The following is a 22,105-nucleotide window of genomic DNA, read 5'->3' as shown; positions in this document are numbered from 1 at the left end:
CTAGGGCTAGTACCTGCCCACTGATAGAGCCAGTCCTGGGGCATTTGGCTACAGAGCCCTGAGGTCAATATTCTGTCACCTGCTTCCTGATATATATGGAGCTGGCTCTTGGACCCTTTGGATATGGCCATGTCTAAGGGCAGCTGTGAACTCAGGGAATCTTGAGACATCCTGCCTCCTAGTGATTGGGAATGTGTCCCTGCCAGTCTATTTACTTGGCCTTGTCCCAGGACTGGTGCCTATAAGCTGGTGGGTAGGGGTGTGTCTGGACATTACAAATGGTCCTTGCCAGCATCATGTCCACATGGTTAGAAGGAGCTCCCCACAATGGCTGCTGCCACTGTTCTTGTACTCAGGTTGAGCTCCATTTGCCTCCTGCTTCTCCAGGAGACTCTCTAAAATCTGCCGGGAGTCTATCCCAGGCTACTTTCAAATTACTGCTTTTGCCCTGGGGGTCATGGTATATGTGAGATTTTGTGTGTGCTCTTCAAGAATGGAGTCTCTCCTTTTCCAAGTTCTCTGTGTCTCCCAACTATAAGCCCTGGGGCCTCCAACGCCGAATATTTTGGGGAACTTGTCTTCCTAGCATAGGACCTCTGAGCTGGGGAGTCTAATATGGGGTTCTGACCCCTAGATCCTCAGGGAGAACCTCTGAAATTGTATTTATTCTCCTGGTATGGAGTCTTAGCCATTCTGAGACTATCAGAGTCCATTTTTACCCTTTGGTACACGCTCTGATAAAAGCAGCTCAAAACATTATGGGGAATGTCATGAGTCTCTAATTAGCCCCATTTGGGTAAGGGTTCCAGGCCATGAAGTGGCTACATATAAAGGAAAATAAAAAGCATCCAGGAGTTCCCCTGTGGTGCAGTGGGTAAATGATCCAGCTTGTCTCTTTGGAGGCGCCAGTGCAGTAGGTTGGGCATCCAGCATTACTGCAGCTTAGGTGTAGGTCACAGCTCCAGCTCAGACTAGATCTCTGGCTTAGGAACTTTCATATCCTGCAAGTATGTCTAAAAAAAGAAAAGAAAAAAATTAAATAAATAAATTAAAAAAAATCCTCAACTCTTAAAACAAACAAGCAAAATCCAGACCATTTCTGGTCATGAGGCAATGACTTGCCTTCAGAGAATAGGTCACCTGCAGACGATCACTGTAAATGCTGGACAAAGTACATAAAGCAACTATTTAAAGGCACCAGTGAGTAACAACCAGAAAAGAGAAGCGCACAGGGAGGGTCCACATTAACTTCACATAGTCTCTTAGAGCACTTTGCACATTCCGGGTCAGGGGAATGGAGTCCGAACAGGAGATCTCACGGGCTAAAGAGACAGAGGTTGAAGTTTGATGCAGTCAGATGGTGGGGAACAATAATAAGGAGTAGAGAAATAGCGAAGGAGAATAAAAATCTTCATAGACAATCTCCATAAGTGTTTTATCAGTTTCTAAGATTCGCATGTGCAAGGCAAAACTCAAAAAAAAAAAAAAATCAATGAAAAATGACAACAGAGAGAATAAAGAGCTAATAACATACAACTGATCACCTGTGTGTTATTAGTAAAAAAGATTGTAGTTCAAGTCCCACCCTGGTTTATACATGTTATGAACCTTTATAGTACTAACTGTATTTCATTTGAAACATCAGGAATGCCCCACTCTTGCAGTAAGGGCCCAAACCTAGGCATTAGAATCATGCATGTTCTAGGGGTAGAGCCACAACTGGATACATGATAATAAAATTTAAGGACAAAAATGGTAAAAAAAAACTTTCAGAGAACAAAAACAGATTCCTGAAAAGAAAGCAAACATTGAGTTACTTTGTCAAGAGTGACTAGGATCATACTAAACAAATTAAGAATCAAATAAAATTTTCAAAGTGTTAAAGGAAAAGAATACCAAATCTAGAATTTTATAAATTAGCTGCTGTCCTTTAAATAAGAAGTCAGTATTAAATTGTTCCCAAGAATGAGTATAACCATGCAAAGACCCACTTTAAAAATCCTTGGTGACGGTCCTCTTCACTAAGAAGCGAAAAAACTCAGGAGGTCACATGACATGTATGAAAAATAATGGTGAGCATTAATTTCCCCCCCCCACACACAAATGCACAGATGTGCTCTAAAAAAGCAAGAGAAAAAGATAAAAAAGATAATCCAAACAACACAGAATGCAAAAAGAGAAAAAAAGACAATAGCAACATGGCTGTGGTTGGGGAGTTGACAGAAAAAAAAAAAAATAGGAGCTAATGTGTTTAGGTGGAAAATACAGATCATGAGAATTTTAAATGGTTGACAAGAAAAAACAAAAACAAAAACAAAACAAAACAAAAAAACAGCAATGGGTCTTAAGTAAGTTAGGAACAACCAAAAGCAAAGTAAAAAATACATGACTGGTAAACCAACAGACAGGAAAAAAAATGCACTCTGTACCATGGAAACAGAAAGCCAGAAAAAACAAAAACAAAAATAGTGGTAAATTAAAATATAATGCTATAAATGAATTTTAGCATAACAGGTATTGCAAGAAATCTAAATGAAGCATACTAATTGAAATAAAAAGCAGAGATTCTCTGGTAAAATCTAGGAAGACAAATTTTACAATATATTATCTACAGGAGGACATCTTTAAATCAAAGTAAAATACAAAGAAAAGAAAAGGAAAAATACATACTGAGCACAAAAATAAAATGTGGTAGCAATCATACTGTCAGACAAATTGGAATTTGAAATGAAAACTATTACTGAGGAAAAAGTGTTTATGATAGTAAAATGATAGTATAACTAATGCTAGCTATACTAAAATTAACAAACACATATAAAGTGATATTATATGTTGTGTGCTGTTCCAAGCACTTTACATATTATAACACATTCAATCCTTATAATAACCCAAATACAGGTACTACTTTCCACATTTAATGGATGAGAAAAGTGAAGCAGCAAATGGTTTAGCAACTTGCCCCCAGCCAGAAAGATCTAAAACCAGAATTAAAACTCTGGAGCTGGGAGTTCCTATCGTGGCACAGTGGTTAACAAATCCGACTAGGAACCATGAGGTTGCGGGTTCGATCCCTGCCCTTGCTCAGTGGGTTAACGATCCGGCATTGCCGTGAGCTGTGGTGTAGGTTGCAGACTCGGCTCGGATCCAGCGTTGCTGTGGCCCTGGTGTAGGCCAGCAGCTTCAGCTCCGATTAGACCCCTAGCCTGGGAACTTCCATATGCCACGGGAGCGACCCAAGAAATGGCAAAAAAAAAAGCCAAAAAAAAACAAAAAACAAAAAACAAAAACTCTGGAGCTATGGTTTCAGGTTCTGTGCTATCATCTACTAAATATATTTATCATGAATGCATATGTAAGCAAAGGCATAGAAGATTTAAATGATAATTAGGTCTAATGAATAAATACATAGAAAACTTTACTTTTAGCAGAACAAAATTATACATTTTTAAGTTCTCCCCCAACCTTAAAAACTTCTCCCACATTTATGGCTCCAGCCCGCACATTTCTTCTGACCTGAATATTTAGCTTATTAGGCCACATCTCAAAGTGATCTCAGGAAATTTATCATTCCCTGAAACCTACTTTATCCAAAACTTGGAAATAATCTTACATCCCTTCCTCTCTCAATTCCTACATTGGATGTATCAGGAGATCTCTTTTTACCACTTAAAAAATATGCTCACAACACAATGGTATTTCACTATTTCCACTGTAGTAATAATCATGGTTGTGATTGTTCATCACTGATTATCTTGGTTATTGCTCTGATCTCCTAACTCTTCTTCCTCCTTCTATCCTTGACCCCATTGAATAGCCAGTGTTTAAAATGTGAGAATGATAGCACTCCTCTGTTCAAAACCTTCTGATGGCTTCTGTCTTTGTTTGAATAAAAGCCAGAGTTTTTACAATGGTCCACAGGATTCTCTATCATTTGCTCTCTATTACCACACATTTCTTGAGGAGCCTGGGCTGGCCCATCTCCCTGGAATGATATTCTTCCAGATATCTTAGTAATTAAGTCTCACCTCTTTTTGCTATCTATTCAGATGGCCACCTGTTCAACAAAGCCAACCTTAATTCATTCTATTTAAAAATGAAATACTACTCCACTTGACTTTCCCAGTTTGCTTTATCCAACTCTACATTTTTCTCTCCCATAGCATTTTTTCCTTTCTTTCCATTTATCTATTAGCCATTGCTAATTACCTTTTTCTTTCTGGTAGAATATAAGGTAAGAGATTTTGTGTTGTTTTATGTACTAACTTTTCCCAGGTGCTTAAAAGAGTGCCAGGAACTATTTTATTAAATATTGTTGCATGGCTAAACAAGAAGCAGTCAAAAATTAAATTTTGTAATGGCCATATGGAAGCTTCAGTATATTAAAAAAAAGCGAATATTATACTGAATGCATTCTCTGATCACAAAGCAATAAAATTAGTACTATTTCCATAGTGTAGTGGTTATCATGTTTGCCTCTCACAAAGCAATAAAATTAGAAATTAATAATTAAAAGGAATTTTAAATATCCCTGCTGTCTATAAAAAAACTAAACTAAATAATGTACTATGAAAAACGCTTGAGATAAAGAGCAAATCTTCAGGGAAATTATAAAGAACTGAACAAAAAATGAAAACAGTCCAGTTAAAGTTTATTATACACAGCTTTCCAGAATTTGGAAAGAAAGTTATAGCCTTGTATAGATTACTCATAAAGCAGGAAGTATTGAAATCAGGCTAATTTCATTTTGAAAAAGGGCAACAGAACAAAGGCAAGAAAACAACAAACATAAAAGCAAAATTTATTTAAATAAATAAGAAGAACATCAAAGCAAAAGATTGATTAAAAAAAGTCAAAACTCTTAACAACATTTATTAAGACACAAAAAGGAAGATGCCAAGCAAAAATATATCAGAAAAAAGGAAAGTAGTCTCAGATACAGGAGAGATTTTTAAATACAATGTAAGAATAATTTGAATGGTATATGGGAACCTCCGTATGCCGTGGGTGCGGCCCTAAAAGACAAAAAAAAAAAAAAAAGAAAAAAAAACCCCAAAAAACTATATAACTTAAACCCACAGAAAGAAAGCATCCTTCTTAATGGAGGAAATTTTAAAAATTTTAAAATTGTTTTTCTTTCCCTACTCTAATCATATATTGAATTCATTTTTTATGTATGTGTAAATATGTTAAATACCATCTCTTAGACCAGCTCTCCAATCCCACTGGTGCTGCCCTTATTCTGGCTCTCAACATTTTTTTCCAGCACTTTTTATTTTTTTAAGCATAATTGATTTACAGTGTTGTATTAATTACAGGTGGATAGCAAAGTGACTCAGATAAAGTATATATAATTTATCAGTTTCTTTTACCATATAGGTTATTTTAGAATATTGAGCAGCATTCCCTTGCTATATAATAGGTCCTTATTGGTTATCTCTTTTATATATATTATTATGTATATGTTAATCCCAAACTCCAAATTTATCCCTTCCCTCCTCTGTTTCCACTTTGGTAATAAGTTTGGTTTCAAGGTCTGTGAATCTGTTTATGTTTTGTAGTAAGTTATTTTGTATCATTTTATTTTTATGACATTCCACATATTAAGTGATATCATATGAGATCTGTCTTTATCTGTCTTCACTTAGTATGATAATCTATAAGTCCATCCAGGTCACTGCAAATGGCATTATCTTGTTCTTTTATTATGGCTGAGTAGTATTCCATTGCATATATATACTGCATCTTCTTTATCCATTCCTTTGTCACTGGGGATATAGGTTGCTTCTATGTCTTGGCTATTGTAAATAGTGCTGCAATGAACAAGGGGTGCATGTATCTTTTCAAATTAGGGTTTTCTCTTTTTATATGCCCAAGAATGGGATTGTTGGATTGAATGGTAATTCTAATTTTTGTTTATTAAGGTACCTCCATACTGTTTTCCATAGTGGTTGTATTAACTTACCTTTCTACCAACGGTATAGAGGGGTTCCCTTTCCTCCACACCATCTCCTGGATTTATTATTTTGTAGACTTCTTGATGATGGCCATTCTGACTGGTGTGACATGATACCACAATGTAGTTTTGATTTGCTTTTCTCTAATAATTAGCAGTGTAGAGCAAAATTTTCCTGTGCTTTTTAGCCATCTATCTGTCTTCTTTGGATAAATGTCTATTTAGAACTTAGGCACATTTTTATTGTTATTTCCCCAGTACAATTTTTTTTTCTATTGTACAGCATGGTGACCCAGTTATACATACATGTATATATTCCTTTTTTCTCCCATCATCATGCTCCATCATAAGTAACTAGACATAGTTCTCAGTGCTACACAGCAGGATCTCATTGCTAATTCATTCCAAAAGCAATAGTTTGCATCCATTAACCCCAAACTCCCAATCCAAGGGCTTAATATCTAAAATATACAAGCAACTTATACAACTGAACAGCAAAAATGCTAACAACCCAAGTGGAAAAAAATGGGCAGAAGACCTGAATAGACATTTCTCCAAGGGAGATGTACAGATGGCTAATAAGCACATGAAAAAAAATGCTCAACATCACTGATTATTACAGAAATGCAAATCAAAACTACCACAAGATACCACATTTTTTTTGATATAGAAATCTCAGTGAAAAAGGACATGTAGAATACATAATATCAGATTTCAAGATTTACTCTAGAGCTACAGTGATCAAGGCAGAGTGATATTGACAAAGAGTCTATGTAGAATAGCAGAGCAGAAGAAATACTACAGAAATAGACCCACTCAATACGGGCAATTGTTGTACCAAGGAAATTTAATAGAGCAAGGATAGTCTTTTCAACAAATGGCACTGGAAAAATTGGACATCTATATACAGAAAAATAAGCCTTGACCCATACCCTCAATATATTTAAAAAAATTAAATCAAAATAAATGGTGGTCCTCATTGTAAAACCACAAAGTATAAAACTTGAGGAGAAAATTTATGTGAGAAAAAAAATTGTGATTTTGAGATATGCAAGTATTTCTTACATACCTCTCCAAAGGCACTATCTATAAAAGATAAAATTGATACATTGAACTTCCTTGAAATTAAAAAGTTTTGCTTTTCTAGAAACATTGTTAAGAAAGTAAATGTCAAGCAACAAACTGACAATTCACTGGTGAATGTCATCTTCCAAGGATAGCTTAATACTCAACAATAAAAAAGAACAGGCTACTAATACACTCCGTGTGGATTGTATCAAATGAATCTTGCCAAGTGAAAGAAGCCATTCTCAAAACACTACATACTTTCTGATTCCATTTGCATAACTTTCTGGAAAAGGCAAATCTAGAGGGACAAAAACTAATCAGCTATTACCAGAGTCTGGGTTGGAATATAAGTTGACTACAAAGAAGAATGAGAGTATTTGGGAGAGAGGTGATAAATTCTTTTCAATAGCTTGGTATGGTGGCAGAAGTTACATTGACAATGTGTTTGTCCTACCTCAGAGGATGATTTCACTGTGTGTACATGATGCCCTAATGCACATGACAAAATTATAATAAGCCATAGTGATGAAAATAGTATTAAACTTGCATAAAAGCATAAAAATAGACCAGTAGAACACCACTGATAGTTTATAAAGATGTGTGTGTGTGTGTGTGTGTGTGTGTGTGTGTGTGTGTGTGTGTGTGTGTATAGGACCTTGAGTTGTCACTACCAAATGATTGGAAAAAATGGGAAGATGGGACTGGGAAAACTGTTCAGCATATGAATAAAAATACAACTCAGTCCCTATTATACAACATATATGAAAGTGGATTTCATGTGGCTTGTAACCTGAGTGTAGGAAAATAAATATTAAATTATATCTTTGTGATCCAAGGTTAGTGGAGTTCTCCCAAGTAAGAGGAAACCTAAGGTGAAAACTGGACTTCTCCACATAAAATTAATCATTTGGGGATAGAATATGAGAAATCCAAATGGCTAACATGTTTATTTAGAGAAATGACAAGACTCATTAATGATCTTGCAAAATGCAAATTAATAAATATATTTAAGAGGCACATATTAAAATCTTAACTAGTGAGAATCGGGAAGCCAAGAATTCTCTTTGAGACCAGGTGTACCCATTCTGGAGAACAAATTGGCAGTTCTTAGTGAAATTAAGTATTGATATGCTTTTAGACCAAGGAATTACACATGTGAATATGTATTTCATAGATCTGGACAGAAGGAAAATTTGCATGGGTTCACTGCAGGAGGGTAAGCCATTGTGGGGATTTGGAGGCATGCTATGCCTCTGCAGTACCATAACATATAAGCATATGGTGGAGGAAATACTCTAAAATATGATTCGCCAGTGAGGAGCAGTAAGCTCAAACTACAAAAGTTACTTAACCTCAGTTTATTCACCTTTACATGGAAATAATAAGAATACATATGCAATAAAGTTGCTGAGAAAATAAATGAGTTAGTATAGCATCTTGGTCCCTTTGGGCTGCTGTAACGAAGTACCATGGACTGGTCAGCTTATAAACAACAGAAATTTATTTTTCATCATTCTGGAGACTGGAAGTCTGAGATCAGGTTGCTAGCATGGTCAGGTTCAGTTGAGTGCCCTCTGACTGCTGCTTCACCAGTGTTCGCACATGGCAGACAGCAGAGAAGAGGAAACCAGTTTTCTCATTATTCTTAGAAGGGCTCTCATCCTGTTTATGGGGGCACCACCCTCCTGACCTCATCTAATCTTCATTACCTTCCAAAGGCCCCACCTCCTAAAGCCATCAAGTTAGGGGGGAGAACTTCAACATAAGAATTTCGAAGGAATATAAATGTTCATTTTATAGCATATAGTGTAGGTAAAGACTTTAAGACAATACCTGACAAAATTATAAAGTCCCAATAAATATTAGTTACCACTATTTTTCTTGTTGCATACAAGGATATAACAAGATGATTTTTAATAGTATTCAGTGAAATAAAATAAGAAACAGAGTTTAAAAGAATAAGAGAGAGAGCTGCATAATTCCCATCACTGTTAAATCGTCTGACTCTAATTTGAGATAAAGCATTTCAGAAGCTTGATTTCCCTCATTTTTTGGCTCTTTCTACCAGCATCTCAATAAATCTTGAAGATCTGAAGTGCCTTATGTCTCATTACTAACAAACCTTAGGGATATCTATAATAAATTCTAACGGTATTGTGCTTTGCCTATTGGCAGCCCCGCACTTTCTTTTCCTCGGATTCTCCCCCTTTCCCTGGTCAGAGCTGAGCTGGAAGTATGCACCATTGCCCTCTGCTGGATGAATGTTGAGAGTCATATTAGATGTAGGGTCAGATTTTCTGGCACTTAAATTTAAAATTCATGTGTTATGGTTAACCCGTAAAGTAATATCAGCATTACTTAATATAGCTTCTAAATAGATTTGGGTGCTGAATCACATAGTTACATCTTTTATTCCTTTATTTTAGCTCAGAAAATATTAAAGTATTTCAGTAGAATATGTTCAAGGTGTTAGTATACTTTCTGTCCTGGTTGCACATATATGTAAAGTAGTTTCACTTTGATGATCTGCCTGAGATACTGACTTTTTTCCCTTTGATTTAGTACAAAGGTTTGAGATTGCTCTTTCCAAAAATTATTATATCTGCATTAAAAATTACAAATTTGAAATCTGAATTTGTGCATCCCATCTCATAGGCATTAATATGTTAAAGTATTAGGCTCTTTAGCATCTTCTTAAATCAGTTTCTGACACCTAGACTTGTCCAGAAGGTTGGTTTCCTGGGCAAAGGTGAATTCCAAGGAATGCTGTCTCCATTACTCTCTGTACCTACTTCAATCTTTAGGTTCTCTTGGTTAGTGTTAGCTACTCAGCTAAGGCAGCCAAACTTAAAATAATCATATCGATATCAAGTAACAGTTAGTAAACTATTTTAAAGATGAACTATTTTTTAAGAAAAGTAATGTTATGACTCCTAAAATTTAAATTTTCTTAGTTTTTTTGATATTGCACATTCTCAATTTGTTTTCTTGACTACCATTCAAGAAAATGGAATGTCTGAACTAACTTTCAGAATTTAACTCCCCAAAAATGGTTAACTTGAGTTATAGTTTTCCATTAAAGTTGCCTGTTAGCTTGTTAATTTATTATATCTTTAAACTTAATTTTAAGAACTGTATATCATGAACTTCTCTAGTGCCTGTGCTGCGTTAAAGGCAAGCACCCCTGCCCCCACACGTAACTGAAATGTCACATGCCAATGACATTTCTCAACACAGTTGTTGTAGTTGTATTAAAAATCAATTGTGACTAAAACAGACAGTTCTAAGCCTCCGGACTTGAGTCAGAAGATGAGTAATGATCTGTGGTAGGGAGGGTTTGTACACAAATCTCCTGCTCTGACTCTCTTATACTCTTATGTGCCAGGGAGAAGATCTTAAAAACTAAGACAAAGGCAGAAATGGGAGGATAGGCCCTAAAACAGAGTTAAATGGCAATATTAAAGCACGTTTATTTGAAATATTACAATATGGGCACAGAAGGAGCCTCCCATGAGGTGAGATGCAAGGGAAATTGTTGTAGGAATGAACTGAATGAAACATTAAACTTCCGACACTGATTTTGAAAACAAGTGACAAAGGTGGAGTTTTAATCTAGTTGATAGATATCTCTTCAAAGTAGTTTGTATGGAGTTCTATCTAACTAAAGGGAGATGATTGTAGAAAATCCACATTAATTGCATTATGGGAATAACATTTAAAGTTTGCCATTTATTTGTTAGTGTTCTCAGACTGTAGCTCAGTATATCTAAAGCTTTATTGGCTGACTGCCAGGACATACTGATTGAGATAAAATTGCCAGAAATTGGCATGAAATTAGCATTGTATAGCTTTAAAGAGTGGTCAATGAAAGTTATATTTGATATGACCTTTTTGGTCTGATGAGCTTCTTTGTCATTTTGCTTGATAGTACTTGTGTTTTGGAAGATTGGGAAGTTGGGACAGCATCCAAATGCAAATGCTTCAGGCTGATATAATAGATGCTCTATTAAATGATCTAAAAAGACTGTGTGGTGGGTGAGAGCATCATCTTTGCAGAGGGAGTATTGTGAAGCCAAGTATTTTCCCAGTTTTCTCTGCCAAGAAGCTCTGAGGCTCTGGGAGAAAGTTCATGTGAGAAGAAACCAAGATATTATTAAAAACTGGGCAAAAGGCTCAAAGAGATAGATGTCTCTGTAAGATTTGGTGTTGCAGAGTATATCCTCAACATCAGCAACAGAGACACCTAATATTAATCTTACCAGCTCATGTGACACCTTCAGTTGGACATTTAATATGCACCTAAGTCCATAAGATGAATATAAAGTTTCAAACTCATTGTATTTATGTTTTCTAACTGTAACTGAAATGCAGTCTAAACATTTTTGTATTTGGTTTCTTGGCAGGATGTTTTCCATTTTAAAAACCCTTGTAATTAAAACTAGATCTCATCATTTTTCCCATATGCCATGAATTTATTTGATCTTCAAGATTATTTGCCATTTATACTTAGGCTTCTTGGCATTTCCACTCATTTCCTTCCATTACAGCTGCACAGTGTGAAGAAAAGAAACAGAATAACTAGCCCAAGATGAGAGGGAAGTGATGAGTTCCTTAGAGTAACTGAATGTGTTTAGTATGAGGAGAACACACTCTGAGTGGTTAAAAATAACAATACAGGAAACTGGAGAGGTAGACAGGGACTTTTCAACCCGTATTAATCTAAATAGGGACTGATTATCTGGACATCAGTCAAAGAAATTATATAATTGTATCTTCTTGTAGAAATATCCCTGTCAGCCACATAAAAATTAATTCAGGTGTGGATTAACTAGGGATGAGAATAAAGACAAAGAAATTAGTCAGTGAGCTACAGGAAAAACTGTGGACAGTGGCCCCACTAGATAGATATTCAGAATACAGAATTTATAGGACTTCATTAATTATTGAAAGTAGAAATGAATGATGATTCCTAGCTTTCTTACTTGGCAAATGGAGGGATCGTGGTACCATTCACTGTGATAAGAAACACATGAGATAGTAATATTTGCAAGGGCGGTAGAAAAGGATGAGTATAGATTTTTATATATTAGGCTTGAGGTGCCTATGGAATACGCAGGTGACATTATCATCCAGGAAGACAAGACATAAGAAAGTTCTTGGTCGCAGATACAGATTTTGGAATTGTGATGGATACTTTTGTTTCTGGGGCCAGGGGCACCTAGAAACTACTCTCCCTAGTAATACAACCTCCATTTCTTTCTAAAAAATCACCACTGCTCCTCTCCCAACCCATGTAATTCACATAGACTGATAGCACTCACAGGCTTCAAGGGCGAAGACACACCTGGGCAATTATAGTCGCAATGACTGGTTCTGGAATGGGCACAGGGCTTAACTCATCAAGTGAAAGTAAGTTCAGAACTTCTAATAAAACTGTGGAAAAAGAGACTTTTATTTTCTGCTTAATTGGTAATACAGAAAGAGACATACTGAAACTACTAGTGCCCATTTTTTTTTCTGGATATGGAAAGCCTACTTCTACAGGAAATCAGAGCTTAAAAATAGAATCCTAAAGAATCTATACATGTATGTGTAACTGAATCACCATGCTGTACAGTAGAAAATTGACAGAACACTCTAAACCAGCTATAATGGAAAAAATTAAAATCATTTTATATATATAATGGAAAAAATAAAATCATTATATATATATATACATAGTGGAAAAATGAAAATCATTATATATATATATATATTTGAATCCTGATGGAGAGGACAAATTATTTATCTCCTGCTACCATCTTCTTCCAGGTTAACAGCAACTCCATCATTCTGCTTGCTTGAGACAAAAACATTTATGTCAATTTCAACTCCTCTTTCTCTTTGCTTTCAGTTCTTCAGTAAATTCTCTTGGTTCTGTCTTCAAATTACATAGGATTCAATCACGTATTTTTAAAAATTACTGTCGTGGATTCTTGGACTGCCCACATATGCTTTGCAACATGATTTTGTTGCTTTTCCCATAAACTGATAGAATTACTTCCCTACCCCTTGGTTCTTGACTGGCCTTGTGACTTGCTTTGGCCAACAGAATATGGCAAAGGTGACTGTGCCAGTTCCATGATCAGCTTACAAAGGCTTTGCATGCTCCTCCTCTGTCTCTTGAAACCTTGCCACCACCACATGAATAAACCAAGGCCAGCCTGCTGAAGAATGAGGCAACATGAAGACGAGATATCCAGACATCCCAGCTGAGACCATCTGAGGCTAGCTTCCAGTCAGCTAATCTTACAAAATATGGGAGGGCCAGCAGAGCTGCCTTATAGCCAACCACAGATACATGGGTAGGCTCAGTTGAGACTAGACAAAGAAAACATCCAGATTACCTGAAGATTCATGAGTAATCATTAATGCCTATGGTTTTAAGCCCTTGAGTTTGGGGATGATACATGTATCAACTGATTTTCCTGATCCCAACTTTTCTTCCCTTATTCTGGCCATCAGAATAATCTTGTCAAAACCTAAATTAGGTCCTGACACTCTCTTCCTTAAAACACAGCAAAGGTTTAGATTTCATTCAAAATAAAGAGGACAGGTCAATAAAGAGGCCCAAAAGGCCCTACATGGTCTGCCCACTGGCTTCCTCTGTGCTTCCATCTGTGACTCTCTCCTTCGCTCACTTTTCTGCAGTTACCCTGGACTCCTTGTAGTTTTCATGCTCTTTAGGCTCACCCTACCCCTGGGCATTTGCTCTTGCTGTTTCCTCTGCCCAGAACATTCTTTCTGTAGCTCTTTATATGGCTTAGTCCTTCAGCTCCTTTAGATCTGGACTAACATGTTACTTTCTCAGTGACATTTTTTTCCTTATATTAGCAGCCCCACTCCGTCCCAGCCCTCCCTATCTCCCCTGCATGCCTTATTTTTCTCCCTCTCGCTTACCAACATCTAACATCATTTTGTATACTTTTGATATTACTTATTTGCTTTTTGTCCAACACATGATGTCAGAGAATGTTGTCTATTTAGTTTACTTTTCTATCCCTAATCCTCAAATAGTGTTTGACCTGACAGTAATTTTTCAGTAAAAAAAAAAAAAAAAAAAAAAATGTTAAGTGAATGAATATGTTGAACACCTTAATGATAACTGTGCTTGGATTTTTCAGTTTTTCAGTCAATAAATACCCTTTTTGAAATTTATTTGATTTAATGTGAGTTTCTGCCTCTGGCTTCCAAATAAGCCCTAACCAAATCAGGAGTTATTATCAAGTAGATGGAATCTAAAGCCAAACAATACTACTGTATATTCCTGGGAAAGTCCACAGACTCTAAAGGAGAGAGGATCCAGGTCCCTGAAAAATATCAAAATTTCCAGGCAGAAGGATATCAGAATAGGAGCCTGGATAGGAGATTAGTACTACAGTAGTCAAGAGAAGAGAATATTTCAAGACAGAGGGCATGAAGACCAGTGTCATATTTAACCAATAGGCCAAATGAAATACAAGTTGGAAGAGCTGACTAAATTTTCATCTTGCACCGTCTTGCTACATGTGCAGTTTTTTTTTTCTTCGTGACTGTTGTTTCAGGGTTCCTTCTCTCTATTGTAAACTTAATTTTGTGATTTGTTTTCTGATTACCTGCATCTTCTTCTACTGTGATTGAATTCCTCCAAGGACCTTCTGGGCTTTGTATCATTTTCTTGTAGATAATCCATTTGGGTTGAACATCAGTGGAATTGTACAATAATCGAGGCTAGAATCACTTCACCATAACGTGGCTTGCACTTTTTTTCATATATTTTTGGAGCTTGATCCATGATCAGAGTCATTCACCCCAGCCACTTACAACACTTTGGGAAGGGTTTCTTCCTTTAGTAATTTTAGAAACCATAGGGACCGTAGACTCGATAAACAAATACCACAGATTAAAAGAAAAACAGCGCAAAACCCACTTTGTAATGGAAAGTGTTAGCTTTTAAAGATGAGCAGCTGGAATTTCCATATCAGGCAGTCAGAACAAAAACCCTTGTGTATTAATGCACTAATGCTTTCTAAAGATTTTTAAAAATGTTGTACAATGGGGATTGTAAATGTTCTCTCCCTCTGTCTGGGAGGCTTCAGGTGCATACTTTCTAATAAAGATGACCATGGCTCAGTCTTTCTCAAACCCAAGGGAATTGTTCTGCTGAATAAAATTTCTCAGCTTATTCATCATTCCTCCTTGAGGACTCTGATATGGAGGCTGCACATTGAAATTATTCTCTTTCCAAGTGATAAATTTTATGTTCCTTTAGGTTCCTCTGCATTAGCAAAAGGCTTTGAGAAGGACTCCTTCAAAACCTGAGTCCACTGCAATCACAGATCAGACTGAGATGAGAAGAGGGTCCTGGCCACTGCTTCTCCAGAGATGACCACCAGAGTTCCTTCCACTCATTCAGAGATGAAGCCTGTCAGTAGGAAGGAAAAAATGTGTCCCCATGGCTCATTTCCACCCTGAGTCTTTTTTGACAGAACAAAGACTGCCAGTTGGACCAAAGTTGAGGTCCTTTAGTTAAGTGCTGGGAACTCAAGTTCTCTGGGAATAGTGCCAAGACCACCAGACTCATTGAACTCACAACATTTTACCATCACATCATCAGAATGAATTCCAGTCCCTGTGGTCAATATTGGCCTCTAACCAATGTGAGTCAGGTGAAAGGTTACTAAAGTCTTAAAAAGTGCTTCGCATTTTTGGATTTTTTTTTCAGGTGGAGGGTGTGTCTTCCTGACCCCTTCCCATTATCCCAGTAATTAACCTGTGTTTATCACTTCTTTATACAAGTTTATATGTCACTGTATACTGGATTCCAGGCTACTGGTTGACAAACGTCTGCTTATCTCTATATGGTGATAATCATTTAAGTTGAAAAAATGTAAGCCTTATTTAAGATGGGTTAGTTTTTTTTGTTTTTTGTTTTTGTTTTGTTGTTGTTGTTTTTGCTTTATAGGGCCACACTTGTGGCATATGGAGGTTCCCAGGCTAGGGGTCTAATCAGAGCTGTAGCCTCTGGCATACACCACAGCCACAGCAATGTGGAATCGGAGTAGTGTCAGCTACCTACACCACAGCTCATGGCAACGCCAGATCCTTAACCCGCTGAGTGAGGCCAGGGATCGAACCTGAAACCTCATGGTTCCTAGTTGGATTCATTAACCACTGAGCCACGACGGGAACTCCTCCAGGATGGGTTAGTTTATAGAAGAACTAAAATCTAACTCGATGCTGCATTTTTACAGGGCAGAATTTCTGACTGATCCTTTAGGTCTTGCCTTTCTTAAAAATTGAAACTTAAATGAGCACAGTAGCTTCATTACTTTGGCTGATCAGAGTTATGTCAACAAAGAATAGTTATGCAGGATGGGAAAGTAAAATCACATGAAGGACATTCAGTTCACTATATGCAACCATGCCTGCATGAGTAATGATAGATCTCAAAATATTTTTGCAGCAAATTTTATCAAATTATTCTTCATTATCACCTGAATTGCCCTTGTCTCTCTAAAAATCCTTTTTTTTCCAAAAAAAATAAAATAAAATGAGCATGGGACATAGTCATCCTTCACAAGCATGGGTTTTGACAAGAATTTTCTTTATTATAGTCAACAAATATTTGTTGAGAACCTGTTTTGAGCTAGAAATATAGGTGGAAAACAAATTATGTTTTTAGTTTAACTGAATAATTTTCCCCTGGTGATGCTGAGCTGAACCCTGCTGGTAGTTGCAAGACACATAGAATACGTAGTGAGGGACATACTGAAGCTCTCAGATGCTAAAGTGTGAACAAGTTCAAAATATTCAGGTTTAACAATGCCCCCTAAAGCAGCTGCCCAGAATACCTAATTCAACTCACAGTGACAAAACTTTATGAATTCCTCAAAATAAAAAGTGAGTAAAAATTTGCCTGAAGTTCATAGAAGTTCACCATGAGTTTTTGTTTTTGTTTTGTTTTGATTTTGTTTTATAAGTCAAGGAAGGTGTTTCTAGAGTGGCTCTTCTCCAGTCTAATCCTCTGTTTTGAAATAAGAAAATTGCCTCCGTATTACTATCAAATGTGGAGCAGGATCATCTTTGCGCTGATAGAAATAGTTCCTTAGCAAAGGTCGCACCTGGCCTCAGAACCACTGTGAAGGTGGTGCTCACTCCGGGCTGAGGAAGACCTCACCATCCTCGGCTTAGCCAAATCATCACCCTGCTCCCAGAGTGGGCTTTCTTCCTCAAAGAAACAGGCCTCGTATTTTCTAGCTGCAACACTTCACAGAGGGCTGGGGCTTCTGGCTTCGATTCCAAGCTTCCCTGTCAGATCATAGAGTGACCTTCTGTAAATGAACTTCTCCGTGGTGACGTGAAGATGGTTACCCTTGCGCAGGGAGGAGTTAGGATGCATGGTAAATGTTCACTGTGAGCATCTTGACTGAAAGGTGTTGCATGCTCTTTGAGAGAGGAAGGTTATTGCATGATGTCATTACCTCCAGCATGTACTCAGATGTTAAAGACAGGGAAGGGAGGATAAGGAAAGCAATAGTGTTTTCTTGGAGGGTGTTTCAGGGATTGACAGAGGGATGCATAGATAAGTAGGTGGCAGGTTGTTTTCCTACCATAAAGCACAACTTTTGCATCATGTCACTCTGACAAGTGGAATTTAAAGGATATTTCCAGCAAGGTGTGATGCACTCTGGAAATGTCTGATGAAAGAACATAGGGAAGTGATTGGGGACCTGGAAATATGGACTTGATTTGAACCTTTGGATGAAAATCCTCTTTTCTGGGTTCTTTCCATGACTTGTAATATTACAGTGATGACATTTGCATTCTCCAGCTCAGGATTAGCGAGAGAGGAAGTAAGGGCTCAGTTCAACTGCTTTACTGAGCACATAAACCATGACTTCTCCTGGAAGATAATTCTAATTAAGAGGACAGTAAACCTTAAGTCTGTTTGCTTCTCAACATAGGTAACAGAATCATACACGATTGTGACATTTGCCTGAATATGAAGAGGAAATTTTTCATCATCATCGTCTGCGTCTTGGTTTGGGGTTGAAAGAAGTCATAATTTTCACATGGTGATGTCAGATCCATTCCCACAACAGAGATTAGACAATACCACAAACACAGATTTATGGTTTCATGGGAGAAATCTCCTGTTTTCAAACATTTATCTTTAACATTAGGCTACTTACTGGCAGAAAGGGAAGGTCACAGTTGCACATGAAACATGGGGTATTTTCTTGTCAATGATGAACAGTTCACAGGTACAGACACTCATTGCTTCTGGTGTCCCTGCTTCCGTTCACGACCTCCATTTTTCTGGCGTATTTGACATGGCCCGACATAGATTGAGGACACAGATCAATGGCATCACAGCTCATTTGTGTAGGAGAATTATCATGTGTTCCTCACCATTAACAATAAAAATACAATAAAAATACCTTATATTTCTTTCAAAGTAATTTCTCTATTCAAGGACTAAAGGAATTTTTTAAAATATTCAGTAGTTAAGGAAACAAATAAAACATCACTTTACTTTTTGCTCTGCATAAAGAAAAGACTTGACTAAAACACCAAAACTTCTAGCTTTAAAATTGTTCCATTACACAATTTTTAACTTGCTAAATTTAGTTACACATTTTCTAATATTATCATGACACTGAGCTTAGTAAGTTCAGAATAAATTATTTTTCGTTTTGTTTGTTTGTTTGTTTCATCTTTTTTTTAGGGCCGCACCTGCGGGACATGGAGGTTCCCAGGCTAGGGGTCCATTCAGAGCTGAGCCACAGCAATGCCAGATCCGAGCAACATCTGCGACCTATACCACAGCTCACAGCAACGCCAGATCCTTAACCCACTGAGCAAGGCCAGGGATCAAACCCACAACCTCATGGTTCCTAGTTGGACTCGTTTCCACTGCGCCACGATGGCAACTTCAGAATAAATTATTTTTAAAAACTATTGCCTCCATCTTAGCATTTTATGGTAATTTAGTACTTATTTTTGCTTTGTTTCTTTAAATACTATCTTGTTCAATAAGGACTTAAGGGGATTTGTAAAGAATACATGGTATTGTAAGATGAAATAAATACGTGATAAAAGTAAGGCAAAGAAAAACTAAGGGAAGAAATTAGAATGAGGATAGTGTTAACACTTCACTCCATTTCCCGGATATGAGTGGTTTGGATCTCAGCTTTCCGAAAACCCAAATGAGAGTTCCATTGTGGCTCAGTGGTAACAAACCCAGCTAGTAACCATGAGGTTGAGGGTTTGATCCCTGCCTCCCCCAGTGGGTTAAGGATCAGGCATTGCCATGCTCTGTGATGTAGGTCACAAATGTGGCTCATTTCCTCAGTTGCTGTGGCTATATTGTTAGCTGGCAGCTGCAGCTCCAATTCGACCCCTAGCCTGGTAACTTTCTTATACCATGGGTGCAGCCAGAAAAAGAAAAACAGAAAAGCCCAAAGTAATTGGGGAAATAGTACCCAATAGTACCCAGTTTTTAAGGATTTTAGTTTCTCTAAAGTAGTAGTTCTCAAAATGTCATCTGAGTACACCTTAGTGTCCCTTAGAGCCTTCAAGGAGCTGCAAAGTGAACTTATTTTCATAATAAAACAAAAACAACATTTGCCTCTTCCATCTCATTCTTTTTGGTCGCATGGTGTTTTCTAAAGATTACATGACCATCACTCTGATGGTGCCACTCTTCTGAAGGCTAATGGAATGTGTGCTTACATATACTTGCATTTTTCAATTATTTGTTTCAGTTTCTAATGTGGTAATTACTCACAGATAGCTTCCACATAAACAAAAGCACTTTGGGGTTCTCAATCATTTTAAAGAATAGAAAATAATTCTGTTCTAAAATATCATCAGTTTGGGTTTTTCACTTTCCTTATATTAAACCCTGAAAGTGTCATTCAAAGAAGTTTAATATCAGTTAATCCATCTGATTATGGGCAAATAAAGAACTTTCAGGTTATTTATGATGTACTATAATCAGGAAAGCAGTGGATCTTATTGGCCTCTTATTTTAAGGGTATTGGTCAAAGCTCCTTTTCAAAGCTGGTGAAAGCCATGAAACTTCTCAGTTAAACACAAAGACACACATAATGTTACAGAGAATTTTGTAATGTTTTTTGAACACCCTGAAGTCTGTATGTTGACACCATAGAGTTCTAAGAACCCCTGCATTAGGAAACAGAAGGAAATGAGGAATTCAGGTTTCTTATAGCCAATGTCTTTAAAATGCTTTAAAATACAATTTTAAGGTAAATTTGGGTAATAAGATATAGGGAGGCTTAATGAATAGTGATTCATTTTTATCCTCTCTCTCTTATCATCTCTGTTTCACCCCACAGCATAAATTAAGGTGAAATATTTCTATTTACACTGTATATACTCATTCTACACCAGAAGGAAGTACTGTGTCTGATCATGTTGGAGAATGGAAGGTTTTGCAGGCCTGACTTTCCTTCCTTAGATCCTAAAAATAATAACCTCCATTACATAGAATAAATCCATTTCCTTGGAATATTCTGAGGATCTCAAAAATAGAAATGCTGAAGTCTCATAGATTTTTAAAAATACTTGGCTACAGGCAGCTAGGTGAGCTGATGTAGGACTGTAGAGACTCTTTTTGAGGACTGTTTAGTCCCAGCTCTAGCTTCTAAATTTGCTAAGGTGTATTTATTGAGTGCCTCCCATAATACAGACCTGAGCACTGTGGAGACTTGCATACAGAATGACATTTGGCTGAGACTAAATCAATGTGTAAGACATATCTGTATACAAGTAGACGTGTGAGAGACAGTGTAACATGATCAAACAGAATGGTTAAAAAGAATATCTCCAAATTTGGAAATCTTGGTTAGCGGTCACACTTACTGGCTGTATAACTTGAGCGAGTGTTTTAATCTGGTTTATTGAATTGGCATAAAGACCATACCTGATGCATAGGGCTATTGTGAGAATTAAATTTAGTAATGCATACAAAGTACAGAGGAGTGTGTGTCAAATAACAAGTGCTCAGTAAATGTTATTACAGAAAGTGCTGTGGGATGTGATGCAATGAAAAATGCAGTATGAATTTGGAGAAGGAAAAGATCACCAGGGGTCAGAAGGGTCTAAGGGAGAGTTCAGGAAGGAGGTAAGACTTCAGCTGGAGCTACTAAGTGGAGTGGGGAGTTATAAAGTTTTTGGTGCACCATAAATTTAAAATCTAATGGAAGAGAGAAGATCAGCCCCAATACGTATAAGAACAAGTGTCAGAAACATGGAAAGAATGCTCAGGTCTCTAGAGATATGCATAGAAGTGCTAAAACACAGGCAAGTGAAAAGGATAAAGAGTGGGTGTGAGTTATTAAAATGATTGGAATAGAGCTAAGTATATTGCACCACTTATGGGACCAGATTGTTCCATTCATCCCTCCCAAATTAAATTTCACTTTTCTCGTAGGAATCTTTTGTGGTTAATGGTTCCAAAGGGAGGATTTATCTTCTATTTTATTTATTTCTGAGGAAACACACCTTGTGCACACAGAAGATACACACACACACACACCCAAAGTGAAGCCCCAAAACTATGTTTATGTGCCATTTAAGATATTTATGCTTTTTGTCTCTTCATTCAATGAATTAAAAATGATTATGGAAAGAATTTTGGAAAAGGCTCACAAGCACGTGTTAATGGAAACATATTTCTATAGAAAAATTTCAAGAACATTTGAAAGTAATGGCTTTGCTCATTTTTTTTTTTTAATGGTCATGATATATCCTGGCTTTGTTAGTACACTTTTCCTGATTAAGAACCCCCATTACACTAATTAAAATGACACCATCTGGTTTTAATACTGCACACAAACACTTCTATGCCTTAATCCCATGGCTGAAGCAACATTCAGTCTGGACCATGCAGAGGTCATGCAGTATGGTTTACTTGCTGCTACAATTTTGTAGATTTGTTGGTGGATGATCCTGAGACAGAGTAGTGCTAGATTTAAAAAAAAAAAAAAAAAAAAAAAAAAAGTAGATGGAGGATTCAGAAGAAAGAACAAGATAATA

The 22,105-nt window shown here is 36.9% G+C and overlaps 1 long non-coding RNA gene across 2 annotated transcripts in view; it reads left to right on the top strand.

Moving 5' to 3' along the window:
* The window catches only part of LOC146401014 (uncharacterized), a 156,632-nt gene that overhangs the window by 58,303 nt on the left and 76,224 nt on the right, over positions 1-22,105 (top strand). The window lies entirely within an intron of this gene.

This window comes from Sus scrofa, chromosome 8 (assembly GCF_054392235.1).
Source record: "Sus scrofa isolate SSC_HxYL_T2T_F1_AM1 chromosome 8, Sscrofa_HxYL_maternal_Yorkshire_Landrace_v2.0, whole genome shotgun sequence".
Classification (NCBI taxonomy): domain Eukaryota; kingdom Metazoa; phylum Chordata; class Mammalia; order Artiodactyla; family Suidae; genus Sus; species Sus scrofa.
The sequence above is the reverse complement of the archived record's forward strand: the minus strand, read 5'-3'. Positions and strand labels throughout refer to the sequence as shown.